Source organism: Eufriesea mexicana, unplaced genomic scaffold, assembly GCF_001483705.2.
Source record: "Eufriesea mexicana isolate 0111107269 unplaced genomic scaffold, ASM148370v2 scaffold1767, whole genome shotgun sequence".
NCBI lineage: Eukaryota > Metazoa > Arthropoda > Insecta > Hymenoptera > Apidae > Eufriesea > Eufriesea mexicana.
Genome location: NW_016909873.1, coordinates 383,573 through 389,694, shown reverse-complemented (window position 1 = coordinate 389,694; position 6,122 = coordinate 383,573).

The following is a 6,122-nucleotide window of genomic DNA, read 5'->3' as shown; positions in this document are numbered from 1 at the left end:
GGGAGAGAGAGAGAGAGAGAGAGAGAGAGAGAGAAAGAAACGGTGGGTCGAATACATGTGTGCGTGAGTTGGGGGAGGATGAGAAGTGGACTGGAGGGAAGAGAGCAGCCCAAGAGCATTCTTAAGCGGCTTTTCTCCGAGCACAGCCATGCCGCGATCGTATTTCATCTCGCACGAATGCGGCATCGTTTATTTCTCACGTTCCGAAGCTAGAGGGCTTTGGCTTCCTGACTTACGATCCTTGAAATATCGCGCGCACTGCTCCTTTATTCCATTACCGATAGGCAGAGAGGTATTATAGATGGAATGCGACGAACCAGGTTCCGTAATTTCTCCTTCGTTTACAGCTATCGCGAACGAAAGTTGGACAAAGACGAGTGGCCGAGGCTCGTTCGGACGATGCGCGCAAACCGTGAAAACGAGAGACGCTCGCGAGAAATGAGGAGCGTGAACGACGAGGGGGAGACAAGTCTCGTTGCGACTCGATTCGTCCGGTTCGAGCGTTACAGGTGCCCGGAGTCTGGGAACGGACCACTCGTTAAACGCTTCGAGATGCACCTGCCGCGCACGGCATCATTCATTGCCTTTATTTCTCTACCCTCCTCCGGCTCACCCTTCGTCGTCACCGTTCACCCTACCGGCTCTCTTCACCCTGTCCGCTCACCACGCTTCCCTCTACCTATCCGTACCGCGTTCATCGTTTTGCATTCTCCGCACCGTCCGCGGCATTCGCACCCGGCTAACTCGTCTTCCTCTCCTACTCCTTCTACTCCTTCTCCTTCTTTTTCTCCTTCTCCTTTTCTTTTACCGTCCAGTAGGTACACTCGAAAGCCATCGTCTACCTTTTCGTCTTTGTCTCGTCGCGTTAGGTCGCTTCGTCGTTTCGCGTAATCGTGGTAGGGACGCGGTTTCACCTGAGCGGTTACTGCTCGACCTATTTAAACGTTTAGACACCTGGGCACTCGTATTCTTTCGATTCCTTATGTATTTACCGGAATACAATAAATACAACGGTATTTATATCGCGCAAGTACGTCCTCGTAGCAGGGAGCATCGTAACGTGACGCGATTCGGAGTTTCGTGCCGGACGGTATAGACGGAGGGAACGAATCGGACAGGTGTACGACGAAATGCGAATAGGTTTAGGGTATCGGTTACAAAGCTCGGCGAGAGACGACCCTTTATGGGCCTGGTCGCATCAAGACCGTATTGTTCGTGGAGGAAAATTTACGAATGCTAAGAAAGCGCGCGGGTGGTGTGCAAGAGCGTGAGCGAGCGTAACGAGTTCCTTGGCGCAGGTCTGATTTATGCGAGGTTGTAAGGAAAGGAACCAGCCCCTCACCTGCCGAGAACCATTCGCCCGGCCGACGTTGTTCGGACTTTCAGACCCATCCCGTTCCTTCCTTCGCCGGTGTCTTCCACGCGTACGCGGTCGTACGTCGCGTCGATTGCTTTCTTTCTTCTAACGTATCGGGCCTGATGGCGCGAAACGTCGAGTTTGCGACTTTTCGAGGTAATAATGCTGGTATAACCGAACAACGGTTTCGATGACCCGGCTGGTAAAGGAATTGTATACGGTGACATCGATACCCCAAATACGGCCGTCGCGTCGGTCGGCCGAGTCTCATTGTTCGCGTTGTAACCGATACCTTCTGCCCTCCGAGAACAGGCTGATCTTCTACCTGTACCTCTGTCCGTGTAATTGTCCGACCCTTGGCCTCTCCTTTGCTTCCGTATCTCGTCGTCGCCTTCATCGTCGCCATCGTCGTCGCTTTCGTCGTCCTCGCGGTGAACGCGTGCGCGCGCACGGTCTACTATAGCCTATGAACGCATCCTTTCGCCTTCTTCCGGCCAAGGAGAACGCCGCATGGAAAGAATCGCGCCTTTAGCGTATGCAACTATGAAACGCGATACGATCTATCGAGGAGAAAAGCAAAAACGATGTTTCGAGTCGTTGCCCGTTAGATATATACCGGGGCGTTGCGCCAACGACGAGACGACGAGCCTACGCCGAGTAGAAAGTCGCGGGATCGTGTGTCATCGTGCGTATATACTTAACGGTTGAACGTAGAGCAGAGCCTTCCTATAAAAATCACGCGAGGCGCGACATCTGGCGCCATATGCTCGCTTAAAAGTTGTTGTCGCACATACATTCGCGTATGTACGTATATAGGTAACGTTATATATGTTGGAACTGTTGGTGATACGTAGTTGTTGGTGATACGTATCGACCTTTCTTTCCGTTGGAGCGAGCATTGCGAATATTCGGCACGGTACGCGTGTACTCGCGTTCTCGAGCCAGCTGGGAATTCGTTGCATGGTTCGCGATTCTTTCGTAAAAGTATTGGCGCGCGTGTGCATGCGCGGTTCCTAACTACCAGTTTCACCTACTATCTCGTATACGTGGGAAAGTCGAGGCTTTCGCTTAGCGGCAAATCGTGTGCGGCCCCATATGCCCGTGTGCGGTCAGCTCTCTATACGTATATATAATAGCGTGCCCGAGTACGAGCACGAGAAGGCACGAAAGTATGCGATCGTGCGTAACTTTATGGTACAGCTTGGTCCATTTCTGCTTCACCCGTAAAGCACCTCGCGCGTATACGTAGATACGTATACAGCGAAAATGATTATCCGATTCATCGCGGTGCGAGTAGAACCGCGAGCACCGTTTTATTCTACAAAGATCACAAGGAAAGATCATTCGTATATCGCGTGGTATATCGTATCGCATACCGTGTCGTGTATATCTACGAATATACGTACATATATATAGTTTTCGTTTTTCTCGATCGAATCGCAATCGGTTCTTGTGCCGTTGGTCGGGAGGGAAGAAAACTGAAGCTGGAATCCATAGGTGGAGAGAATCGGTGCGAGTTAATACGCGAACGCGGATGAGATTTACGGATTTTTACTACGCTCGATTTGACTGATTTCGCCACCTTTTTCTCTCTTTCCTTTTCCCGAGCGTTCTAATTTCGTGGTCGACACGTGCCCGGATGGAAACAGATGTACCTCGGCAGCGTCGTATAAATACATCGGTGCTCGGCCAACTGGGCGGCCGTGTGTGTATCCCCGTCGGGGCTGCAAGAGTCGACAACCGTGCCTTTGAATCGATATAGAGTTACCGGTACGGCTGGCGCCAGCGTGACTGCGCGATTCCAGCTACTCGGATCGTTCTGCGGCCAGGCTCACAGCCGTTCTCGGCAACCGTTTCCATTCTTCCTTTCCACCCTTCCATTCCATCCACTCTTTTCGCCACCGTTCTTTTTTCCTTACCTAATGCCGCCCGATTTAACATCTCCCGGATATCGTTGAACCTCTACTTTTCCATTTCATGTTTCCCCGTCGATTGCGTTCCAGCGTCGAATCGACTTCCATCCGATGTTTCTCCGCGCGTATCTCTATAAGGGCATCGTCGATTAATGGCACGGGTTCGTTTCTTTCGTAAGTACATACGTGCACGCACGTTTCAAAGCGACTTTACACCTACATCTCGAGAAGCGTGGAACGCAACGCTGGTGTGTACAGCCATAGTTGCACTGGCGCCGTTTTAATTTCCTACCTTTTTTTATCTTTATACGCTCGCGACACGGTCGCCACGTATCCGCACGCGTCTCCCGTCCTATTCCGCCATTTCTCTATCGGTTCTCGCTTTTGTTCCGGTGCTTCACCATATGGGAACGGCGGTGAGGCCCGGGGAGGGTAAGTACCGCACGCAGATGCGCGACCAACATTATCGGAAGTCTTAATTGGTTTCAGAGCCGAACGGGGCATGTTGTTCGAGCGAGCGCGCGCGTCCGGCAACTTCTCGACGTTTGTTTTTTTTTTTTCTTCCCGCGAACGGCGAACGGCGAACGGGAGGCGCTATGAAATTGCGTACGCCGAAAGAGCAGGTGATCGCAGAAAGGATGGCCATGTCGTCGGTAACGATCCAACTGAACGTAATGCGCGAACACACGCGTGGCGTCAGGTGTTACTAGCACGAGAAAAACGCCTTCTTTCCTACCTTATTAGCGACGAAAACATGTTTTGTCCGATTTCGAGCACACCCCGTTCTCGTACGTATCTCTCGTGACACTTGGATCGAGGCTGCTGCGACAGACGTTCAAGACCTGCTACGCGCGCAGGAATTTGCCAGACCGAGAGCGACCACCATATCGCAACCTATCCGTTTCGATTCGCGATTCCATTTTTTTCTCCGTTATTATCGTCGTCGATCGATACGAAACTCGGGGAAAGTTGAGGGAGAGAGGGAGAGAGGAGAGAGAGAGAGAGAGAGGGGAGAGAGAGAGAGAGAGAGAGGCAGACAGACAGACAGAGAAAGAGAGAGAGAGAGAGACAGACAGACAGAGAAAGAGAGAGAGAGAGAGACAGAGACAGAGACTGGTTGTCCGTGGCGTTCTTCTGTCAGGTGCAAATTTTCTTCGAAACCCGAATAACCAAAGTCGTTCGAACGAGGAAATTTCAAAGACAAGCGTTACGACAGGTGGACGCAAGCGGCAGCCTCTCTTACCTGTCCTGCCGGTCAACGCGCGAGCATACCTCCAACCCGGAAGCTACTCAAATACACCAGTATCGCGTATACTTTGTCTCTCGATCGTTACTCCTTGTTAACCCGACTGTTTGCTTTTCGCTCATCTCACCGCCGATATTACGCGTTACCTATGGAACGCAACGTGTCCTTGGAATACGATCATCTTCCTACGTTCTTTAGGCATTTTTGTCTTTCCCCTGTTCCACGTACTACGGTCGGCAACGACGATCGCTCTTCCCGGCAACCTCGGTGGTGGCGAGAGCCATTTCTATTTTCCAGTTGAAGGAAAGAAGCTCGCGTGACCGCACCGTGTGCCCGCGGGGGCGTTCGATTTCGAGTTCTTCGAATCGCGTGTTGGCGTGAGCGGAGAGACGATCGTTTGTTTTTTGCGGCTCTCAGCAGAGGACATCAACTCACGGCGGCGATCGGTCAGCTACGATTCGAAGGAGGCTATAGTCAACCGTTTTACCACGGTCTTTCGAGCGCCGCGGGGCGAGTTACGATGGGTAGAGTGTGCGCGCGCGCGCGCGGTGAGGTGTGCTGCCGTGGTCGGATTGCCTTCGGTTCGCTTCGGTTCGCTTCGCTTCCACTCGGTTCGGTTCGCTTCGGGTTCGCTTGGGTTCGCTTCGGTTCGCTTCGGGTTCGCTTCGGTTCGGTACAGTAGGGACCGCAACGTCGATGCGCGCACCTTAAACGTGGGCGGATTGCTTGGTCAGCCGCCTCGGGTGTTTCTCACCCGCATGCCAGGCATACGTGCCGCTCATCTTCGCCGCTTTTCTTTTTCCTCTTTCTCCCACGCGATCCCATGCCTTTCTTCCTCTCCGTTTACGCTACCTGTTCCCGTCTTCTATCGTGCTTCTCTTTTGCGCCGTTCGTTCATTCTCCTTTTTCGCGATTCACTATTCTACTTATTCGCTTCGCTTTTACCAGTTTTCTTTTTCTTTTCCTTCCGCGTCGCGTTTTTCCCTTTCACGTCACGCCGCGCTTCTCGATCGGCGTCGACTTCCGAATTCCTGCATTCGTGTGCCGCTAATCCGACAGGCCGTTAAAAAAGGTCGTTCAAAAGTAAAACCGCGTTGAAAGGGAAGCGGCGTTGAACATTGGCTCTTGCATCGCCCTGAGGAAGTTCCCATGAATCGGGGGCGGCAAGAAGGCAGTTCGCTGCGCTCCAAGTTCTTTCTTTGTTACACGTGGGCATCACTCTTCCACAGCGAGAGAACGGTGCGTGCAGCCGATCGATCTCCAACGGGGTTATTACGAGAAGAGGCCTCGATAATCGGTCAGAACCGTTTCTTCTTGCGTTTTTAGCTTCACCGTCGTACAATTCTGTCAGTTGTATCGCTGACGATCGAAAATCTCGGCAAATTCTCCGTGCGTATTATATTCGTATTTATTTATTTATCTGCGCGTAGCTCATGCTTTACGACGATACGACGTGGCGATATTTTCGTGATCGCGATACACGTGAAGACTGCGTCCGATGCGCTGTGAATACCGTCATCAGGAACGCATATACTCGAGTCAGCCAGTCGATTGACGTGGTACATAGCCCAAGTTCGTACAAAACTGACGCGACGTCACACGACGC